The 10,001-nt window shown below is 44.4% G+C and overlaps 1 protein-coding gene across 2 annotated transcripts in view; it reads left to right on the top strand.

Moving 5' to 3' along the window:
- The first annotated feature begins 4,167 nt into the window (after nucleotides 1-4,167).
- The window catches only part of LOC134346877 (uncharacterized), a 66,920-nt gene continuing 61,086 nt past the window's right edge, over nucleotides 4,168-10,001 (top strand). For both annotated transcript variants that reach the window (XM_063048685.1, XM_063048686.1), the window contains exon 1: nucleotides 4,168-4,234. The gene's annotated coding sequence lies outside the window, so the exon portion shown is untranslated. The remainder of the gene's footprint in view (nucleotides 4,235-10,001) is intronic.

The following is a 10,001-nucleotide window of genomic DNA, read 5'->3' as shown; positions in this document are numbered from 1 at the left end:
TGTACATTGAGTGTGAATAACAGGGAGAATGTACATTGGGTGCGAATAACAGGGAGTGTGTATAACAGAGTGTGTAGAGTGAGTGTGTACAGTGATTATGAGTAACAGAATGTGTAATGGTGTGTGTATAGTGAGTGTATGCAACAGAGCGTGTGCAATGAGTGTGAGTAATGGATTGTGTACAGTGAGTGTGAATACCAGAGGGTTTACAGAGAGTGTGAGTAACCGTGTATGTATGATGAGTGTGAATTATGGATAGTATACAGTGAGTGCAAGTAACGGAGAATGTACAGCATGTGAGTAATGGTGTGTGTACAGTGAGTGTGAGTAATGGTGTGTGTATAGTGAGTATGAATAACTGTGTGTGTACAGGAGTGTAACGGTGTGTGTACAACGAGTGTGAGTAACGGTGTGTGTGTACAGTGAGTGTGAGTAATGGTGTGTGTGTACAATGAGTGTAAGTAACAGTGTGTTTACAGTGAGTGTAAGTAACCATGTGTGTACAGTGCGTGTAACTGTGTGTGTACAGTGCGTGTGAGTAACTGTGTGTGTACAGTGAGTTTGAGTAACAGTGTGTGTGCAGTCAGTGTGAGTAACAGTCTGTGTACAGAATGTCAGTAACCGTGTGCATACAGTGAGTGTGAGTAACTGTGTACGTACAATTAGTGTGAGTATCTGTATGCACAGTGAGTGTGAGTAACTGTGTGCACAGTGAGGATAAGTAGCAGTGGGTGTGTACAGTGAGTGTAAGTAACGGTGTGCGTACAGTGAGTGTGAGTGTGAGTAACTGTGGGTACAGCGAGCGTAACAGTGTCTGTACAGTGAATGTGAGTAAGTGTGTGTACAGTAAGTGTGAATAATGAAGTGTGTACAGTTACTGTGAGCTGCACGTAGTGAGTGTAACGGTGTGTGTACAGTGAGAGTGAGTGACGGTGTGTGTACAGTGAGTGTGAGAAACTGTGTGTTCAGTGAGTGTGAATAATGGAGAGCATACAGTTACCATGAGCCGCACGTAGTGAGTGTGAATAACGGTGTGTGTGTGTGTGTACAATGAGTGTAAGTAACAGTGTGTTTACAGTGAGTGTAAGTAACCATGTGTGTACAGTGCGTGTAACTGTGTGTGTACAGTGCGTGTGAGTAACTGTGTGTGTACAGTGAGTTTGAGTAACAGTGTGTGTGCAGTCAGTGTGAGTAACTGTCTGTGTACAGAATGTGAGTAACTGTGTGCATACAGTGAGTGTGAGTAACTGTGTGCGTACAATTAGTGTGAGTATCTGCATGCACAGTGAGTGTGAGTAACTGTGTGCACAGTGAGTATAAGTAGCAGTGGGTGTGTACAGTGAGTGTAAGTAACGGTGTGTGTACAGTGGGTGTGAGTGGGAGTAACTGTGGGTACAGCGAGCATAACAGTGTCTGTACAGTGAATGAGAGTAAGTGTGTGTACAGTAAGTGTGAATAATGAAGTGTGTACAGTTATTGTGAGCTGCACGTAGTGAGTGTAACGGTGTGTGTACAGTGAGAGTGAGTGACGGTGTGTGTACAGTGAGTGTGAGAAACTGTGTGTTCAGTGAGTGTGAATAATGGAGAGCATACAGTTACCGTGAGCCGCACGTAGTGAGTGTGAGTAACGGTGTGTGTACAGTGAGTGTGAGAAACAGTGTGTATACAGTAAGTGTGAATAACAGAGAGTGCACAGTGAGTGTGAGCTGCACATAGTGAGTGTGAGTAACAGTGAGTGTGAGCAACAGTGTGTGTGGGTAACTGTGTGTACAGTGAGTGTAAGTAACAGTGTGTGTACAGTGAGTGTAAGTAACCATATGTGTACAGTGAGTGTAAGTAGTGGTGTGTGTACAGTGCATGTAATGGTGTGTACAGTGAATGTGAGTAACGGTGTGTGTGAGTAACTGTGTGTACAGTGAGTGTAAGTAACAGTGTGTGTACAGTGAGTGTAAGTAACCATATGTGTACAGTGAGTGTAAGTAACTGCGTGTGTATAGTGTGAGTAACTGTGTGCATACAGTGAGTGTGAGTAAGTGTGTGCAACGAGTCTAACTGTATGCACAGTGTGAGTAACAGTGTGTGTGAGTAACTGTGTGTACAGTGAGTGTAAGTAGCAGTGTGTGTACAGAGTGTGAGTAACAGTGTGTGTACAGCGAGTGTGAGTAATAGTGTGTGTACAGTGACTGTGAGTAACGGTAGGTGTACAGTGAGTGTAATAGTGTATGTAACTGTGTGTACAGTTAGTGTAAGTAATGGTGTGTGTACAGTGAGTGTGTGTAACGGTACATGTACAGTGAGTGTGAGTAACAGTGTGTACAGTGAGTGTGAATAATGCAGTGTGTACAGTTACTGTGAGCTGTACATAGTGAGTGTGAGTAACGGTGTGTGTCCAGTGAGTGTGAGTAACAGTGTGTGTACAGTGAGTGTGAGTAACGGTGTGTGTACAGTGAGTGTGAATAACAGTGTGTGTGTAGTGAGTGTGAGTAACCGTGTATGTATGATGAGTGTGAATTATGGATAGTATACAGTGAGTGCAAGTAATGGGGAATGTACAGCATGTGAGTAATGGTGTGTGTACGGTGAGTGTGAGTAACGGTGTGTGTGTACAATGAGTGTAAGTAACAGTGTGTTTACAGTGAGTGTAAGTAATCATGTGTGTACAGTGCATGTAACTGTGTGTGTACAGTGCGTGTGAGTAACTGTGTGTGTACAGTGAGTTTGAGTAACAGTGTGTGTGCAGTCAGTGTGAGTAACTGTCTGTGTACAGAATGTGAGTAACTGTGTGCATACAGTGAGTGTGAGTAACTGTGTGCATACAATTAGTGTGAGTAGCTGTATGCACAGTGAGTGTGAGTAACTGTGTGCACAGTGAGTATAAGTAGCAGTGGGTGTGTACAGTGAGTGTAAGTAACGGTGTGTGTACAGTGAGTGTGAGTGTGAGTAACTGTGGGTACAGCGAGCGTAACAGTGTCCGTACAGTGAATGTAAGTGTGTGTACAGTAAGTGTGAATAATGAAGTGTGTACAGTTACTGTGAGCTGCACGTAGCGAGTGTAACGGTGTGTGTACAGTGAGAGTGATGGTGTGTGTACAGTGAGTGTGAGAAACTGTGTGTTCAGTGAGTGTGAATAATGGAGAGCATACAGTTACTGTGAGCTGCACGTAGTGAGTGTGAGTAACGGTGTGTGTACAGTGAGTGTAATGGTGTGCGTACAGTGAGTGTGAGAAACAGTGTGTATACAGTAAGTGTGAATAACAGAGAGTGCACAGTGAGTGTGAGCTGCACATAGTGTGAGTAACAGTGAGTGTGAGCAACAGTGTGTGTGGGTAACTGTGTGTACAGTGAGTGTAAGTAACAGTGTGTGTACAGTGAGTGTAAGTAACCATATGTGTACAGTGAGTGTAAGTAGTGGTGTGTGTACAGTGCGTGTAATGGTGTGTACAGTGAATGTGAGTAACGGTGTGTGTGAGTAACTGTGTGTACAGTGAGTGTAAGTAACCATATGTGTACAGTGAGTGTGAGTAACTGTGTGTGTATAGTGTGAGTAACTGTGTGCATACAGTGAGTGTGAGTAAGTGTGTGCAACGAGTCTAACTGTATGCACAGTGTGAGTAACAGTGTGTGAGTAACTGTGTGTACAGTGAGTGTAAGTAGCAGTGTGTGTACAGAGTGTGAGTAACAGTGTGTGTACAGTGACTGTGAGTAACGGTGGGTGTACAGTGAGCGTAATAGTGTATGTAACTGTGTGTACAGTTAGTGTAAGTAATGGTGTGTGTACAGTGAGTGTGTGTAACGGTACATGTACAGTGAGTGTGAGTAACAGTGTGTGTACAGTGAGTGTGAATAATGAAGTGTGTGCAGTTACTGTGAGCTGCACATAGTGAGTGTGAGTAACGGTGTGTGTCCAGTGAGTGTGAATAATGAAGAGTGTACAATTACCGTGAGCTGAACGTATTAAGTGTGAGCTTTCTTGGCCCGTCATGATGAGAGCAGCTGGGGCGCGCACCCCAGGCAGACCGCGTGCGAGCAGGAGCAGCGCGCCCAACCCCTGTGGATGGTCACGCGCTCCACCTCTGCCTCTGGGCGCTGGGCGCGGGGCCGGCGTCGGCGGCGCGCTCGCTCGCGGTGTGAGCAGCGTCCTGACGTCATTGAGACGGCGTCCAGCTGCGCTACTGACGCGACGAAGAGCGCGACGGGGCGAGGGGAGCTGCAGAGGGAGAGCGGAGCCATGATGGTGAGGGGGTTAAATAACGGCTGGGGGCCGCCAGCCGAGCGGCCTGGGGGATGATGTGGGGAGGGGAAGGGAGGGAGGCGGCGGCGGCGGCGGCGGGCGGGCGGGCTCGGCTGCTTCAGGAGGGTAGGGATGAGGGCAGGTCACACATATGGGGAGAGGGACAGAGCGACCCCTCACCCTCCTCCTCCTCCCTTTCATCTTTCCCCCTCCTCCCGTACGCCCTCCTCTTCACACCCATACTTCACCTCACCCACTCGGCTTCTCTCCCTTCCACCAGCCCCTCCCTCCCCTACCTTGGATATATTTTAGATATTTTATGGATGTTCCTTTTTGTGGGAAAGTTGATTTTCAGTAAGTGGGCTGTATTTTCTAGTTTGTGTTGGGATTTGTCGGCTGAGACACCAGATCCAGGAGGAATTTTGATTTAATTGGTTAAAATTATTTACGCATGTATTTTCATTGACTGGAATGTGTACTATTAATTTAAAATGTTCTTCGGTGGTTCTGATAAGGTGACAATCAAACTCTTCATTTTTGAGTTCATATGTTTTAAATGCAGTGAGAGGTGGGGTCAGGGCTTCATCACAGAGTAGGGTAGAAAGTGATTCTTGATTCTGGTTCTCCCCGACCACCCCCCCCCCAAGATAATGACCGAAGGTTGAACTTGGTGCAGTTTGGTGAGAGACTTGGGGAGGGGTTAAAGATGAAAGATTATTTGCCCCATATACATAGAACATCAAAGTATAGTGAATTGTGCCTTTTGCATCTATAAGAATAGTCCCACACTTCTGTCACCAGTGTGGCACAGCCACATCTCACTAACCCGAACCCGTATGTCTTCGAGATGTGAGAGAAAACCAAGCAGTCAGGAGGAGAATGTACAAACATACAGACAGCAGTGGCAATTGAGCCTTGGTCAGTGATCATCAGCAAAAGTGATGCTCTAATTGCGGTACTTCAGGGAATGGGGAATTGGGGGGATAACGATGACCCTTGGTCTTCTCTGAAGATCTTTATGCCCACCTGGAGAGGATAGAAGCCTCAGTTTGGCGTCTTGTCGATGAGTTTGCAGTGATTGTGTTTTTTCCATCACCAGAGTGCCAATGCTGGTAAAAGACAGCACAGTACAGTACAGTACAGTACAGCAACAGGCCATTCAGCCCACACTGTTGTGCCAAACCAACTGAAAAGCAAACCAGAAAAACCCAAACACTAATCCCTCCATCTTCCATGTGCCTCTTAGTAGCCTGTAATGTGTTTGCCTCTACCATCACACCAAGCAGCACATTCCAGGCATCCACCCCGAATTTTAAAAAAACTTGCCCCTCACATCCCCCTTGAACCTACTCCCTCTCAACCTTCAATGCATGCCCTCTGGTAGTAGACATTTCAACCCTGGGAAACATATTGCCCGTCCACTCAATCTGTGCCTCTCATAATCCTGTAAACCTCTATCGGATCTCCCCTCAGCCTCTGGCGCTCCGGAGAAACAACTGGTTTATCCAGACTCTCATGGCAGGAGCTGCCCTCTGAACCAGACAACATCCTGATAAAGCTCTTCTGCATCCTCTCCAAAGCCTCAACATCCTTGCTATAGTGGAACAAGCAGACTGTACACAATATTCTAGATGTGGCCTAACCAGAGTTTTATAAAGTTACAACATAACTTCCTGATTTTTGAACTCAGTGCCTCAGCAAATAAAAGCAAGCATTCCATAAACCTTCTTAACCACTTTATCAATCTGTGTAGCCACTTTAGTGAGCTATGAACTTGGATCCCAAGATCTCTCGGCTCACCAACACTTATAGATCTTGCCCTAACAGTGTACTATCTCCTTGCATTTGCCCTACCAAGGTGCACATTTAAACTCTTGAGATAAATGGTAGGATGCAAAGAATCCCTCCTCTCCGATCTTGCTTGTTCACCTCTGTGTACTCTAAGCCCAGTGCGGCCCCTCCCTTTCACCCCACCAGTGAGGGTGTTCACTGCCTGACTCTTCCTTGCTCTGTCTAAAACTGCTCAATTTTTCATTCATCACATGGGTCAGGCTCTGCTGTTTGCACTGAGGAGAGCTGAATTTCTGTATCTCCACATGGATATCTGAGCACAAAGGCAGTTGCCAATACTGATGGGAGATTGATCACTTGTGTTACTTTTTAAAATAAAGGCCCAGAGTTCAATTGGACACTACTTATTTAAATCTACAGTAACTAAAACAATAGGGTTATTAAATACACTTGAAGCTGCAAATTTAAATGTCTTCAGATTGATTTATTTACCACATTTACATTGAAACATACTTTGAAATGGGCTGTTTGCATCAACCAACACAAGCTCAGGGGTTCTGGGGGCAGCCTGCAAGTGTTGCCACGCATTCTAGACTTGTTGCCCTGTAACACATCAGTCCTGTGCTGTAACAAGTGGAATTGGACAATGTGGGTATCGTGGGCTGGATGGTAGAGTCTATTTGACTGACCACAACAGAGAGGAGGGGGAATTGCTTTAGCCAGAGGGTGGTGAATCTGTGGAATTCATTGCCACAGATGGCTGTGGAGGCCGTCATTGGGTGGATGGGCAGAGGTTGATGGGTTCTTGATTAGTAAGGTGGTCAAAGGTTACTGGGAGAAGGCAGGAGAACGATAATAAATCAGCCAAACACACTTGATGGGCCGAATGGCCCAATTCTGCCCTTATATCTTAAGGAGTCCCACCCCCAATAAAGAAAAACTGAAGTTCCCGAGAGCGTTTGATTCTGGCCTGGAAGCTGGAGCTGAAACTTCATGAAATAGTTCAGATTCAGAACAAGAAAACAAAACAACAGCAAAACAAACCTCTTTCCTCCCTCCCACCCACTCACACATACAGTGCCTGTAAAAAGTACTCACCCCCTTCCCAGAAGTTTTAATGTTTTATTTTTTTACAACATTGAATCACAGTGGATTTAATTTGTTTTTTTTTACACTGATCAATAGAAAGAGTTTTTTGTCAAAGTTAAAACAAATTTCTACAGATTGGTCTAAATTTATTACAATTATTAAACACAAAAATGATTGCATAATTATTCACCCCCTTCAGGTTAGTATTTAGTAGATGCACCTTTGGCAGCAATTACAGACTTGAAGCTTTGCACATCTGGACACTGCAATTGTCCCCATTCTTTGCAAAACTGCTCAGGCTCTGTCAGATTACATGGAGATCATGAGTGAACAGCCCTTTTGAAGTCCAGTCACAAATTCTCAATTGGATTGAAGTCTGAACTCTGACTTGGCCACTCCAGGACATTAACTTTGACTTAACTGTACTCCAAGGGGTAGTCAGTGACTCAGAAATCTTCTTGTATGTATCTCTTGACTTGTGCTTTTCAAAAGCTTTTCACAGAGTTGCTTGGAGTGTTGTTTTGCCTGTATGGTGTAGTTTTTGCCAGGATACTGACTCAGCAACAGTTGGACCTTCCAGATACAGGTGTATTTTTACTGCAATCAATTGAAACACCTTGACTGCACACGGTGATCTCCATTTAACTAATTATGTGACTTCTAAAACCAATTGGCTGCACCATTGATGATTTGGTGTGTCATATTAAGGGCGGGGTGGTGAATACTTACACAATCAATTATTTTGTGTTTTTTATTTGTAATTAATTTAGATCACTTGGTAGAGATGTATTTTCACTCTCACATGAATTAGCCTTTTTCTATTGATCAGGGTCAAAAAAGCCAAATTAAATCCACTGTGATTCAATGTTGTAAAACAATAAAAGACGAAAACTTCCAAGGTGGGGTAAATACTTTTTATGCGCACTGTTTATGCAGGTATCCAACTCCATGACAGGCTGCTTCTGGGCCTCCAGCCTCTATTCCTTGTACTGGACTCTCAGATATCGGGGCTGCAATGTCCAGGCGCACCCATCGGGCCTTGACTCGGATTTGCTGACTTTCGTTTTTAACGTTCGGGCTTCGATCTTCAGTATTCACCTTAGGGCTCACCAGTGGCAGAATCTCAAACTCTAGATTTCTAACTCTGGACTCCCAGAGATCATCGAAGTGGGTGGGGAGGGAGATACCAGCCCTCATCCCTGGGGCTCACTGACCTTTGATATTGACATTGTTGGTCTTTGTCCTCAGTGCCTCCAGATTCAACATCTGTCTATAAGAATTTTTGGCTTTCGACCGTGGAGCATTCCAGCCTGATATCTAACTGCTCCCTAAACCCTGACCTTACCCCTAACTCCCCATGTTGTCCCCAAAGCTATCTCTAAGGACAGAAAAAGCTATCCTTACAGACAGTAAAGTGTGAGCCATTACTGCACCAGACATCGCGTCACCTTAACCAGAAGTCTTTGCTGAGGTTACATTCTCAGTTTCAAAATACACTTTGTGTCTGTTCCCATTCTTAGCTGATTCCCTCCCCATCTCTTCCGCCCCCCCTCCCCCACTGAACCCAAACACTCTAAGCTAGATTCTGTGGGAGATCAACAATGACATGAGGGTAAATTCTGAATTCCAATTTTTCTTTGTGACTGAGTAGCCTGGTAACTTTTCCTTAGAGTCAAGTTTATCATCATCAACATATGTCATAAAATTTGTTGTTTTGCGGCAGCAGTAAATTAGAATAAGAATATATAGAGGAAAAAGCTATTCCTGAAGCAGCTCCTCTACCTCCTCCTTGATGGTAGTAATGAGAAAGGTTGTGACGGTCCTTAGTGACGGATGTGACTTTCCCGAGGCATTGCCTTTGAAGATGCTCTTGGTGATGTGGGTTATCATCAGTAGTAGCCTTCAGGCCCCCATGATAAATGTTCCAAGACTTTTCTTACATTTAACAGTCTCTGTGGGTACTATTCAGTCCAGTTTAAAGAACAGTGGAACTCAGGATGCCTGCTACTTGTAGATCTAAATGCAATGAGCTGAGAATACACTCCACTGGCCTGGGTGAGTGCAGCTGTAACCTAGGGTAAGGGTTCCCCACCTGAGGTCCACGGACCCCTCAGTTTATATTAGGAGTCCATGGCATAAAAAAGGTTGGGAGCCCCTGCTCTGGGACAATTCAGCCTGGTTGATGCCACATTCTCCACCAATTCTACAAGCCCTCTCTCAATCACCTTCACACTGTGGCTGTGGTTTATACCATCTGCAGAATGCACCACTGTCTCTTGTCATAGTTGGCCCAACAGCAACTCCCAGACATTCAGCAATAAGGAGAAGGGCAGCAAGGACGCAAGGACACCAACTTGTCGGGTTCTCTCCAGGGCACAAAGCATCCTGACTTCAAAGCTCAAAAGTTCAAAGTAAACTGATTATCGAAGTCTATATATGTCACCATATGCAGTCATAAATCCATTAACTATAAAAGAATCAAAGACCGCAACAATAGGATGGACAATCAGTGCAAATATAAAAGAAAAAAAAGTAATATTACTAAATAAAATAAACAATAGGTATTGAGAACATGAGATGAAGAATTCTTGAAAGTGAATCCATAGGTTGTGGGAGCAGTTCAGTAATGAGCAAGGGAAAAATATCCACTGTTCTTTCAGTGTTTCAGTGTCCATTTTGGAGGTTGAGTGAAATTCTGAATGGAGCTAAAATATGCTTTTGCACTATTGTTCAGGTTCAATGCTTATTTCAAAGTTCAAAATACATTTTATTATCAAAGTATGTACACTTCATACAACTTTAGGATTTGTTTCCTTACTGGCAGTCATGAAACAAAGAACCCTAATAGAACACATTAAAGACAAAAGAAGACCATCCAAACACTCAGTGT

This window comes from Mobula hypostoma, chromosome 5 (genome assembly GCF_963921235.1).
Source record: "Mobula hypostoma chromosome 5, sMobHyp1.1, whole genome shotgun sequence".
Lineage (NCBI taxonomy): Eukaryota > Metazoa > Chordata > Chondrichthyes > Myliobatiformes > Myliobatidae > Mobula > Mobula hypostoma.
This window is presented reverse-complemented; position numbering and strand designations above follow the sequence as displayed.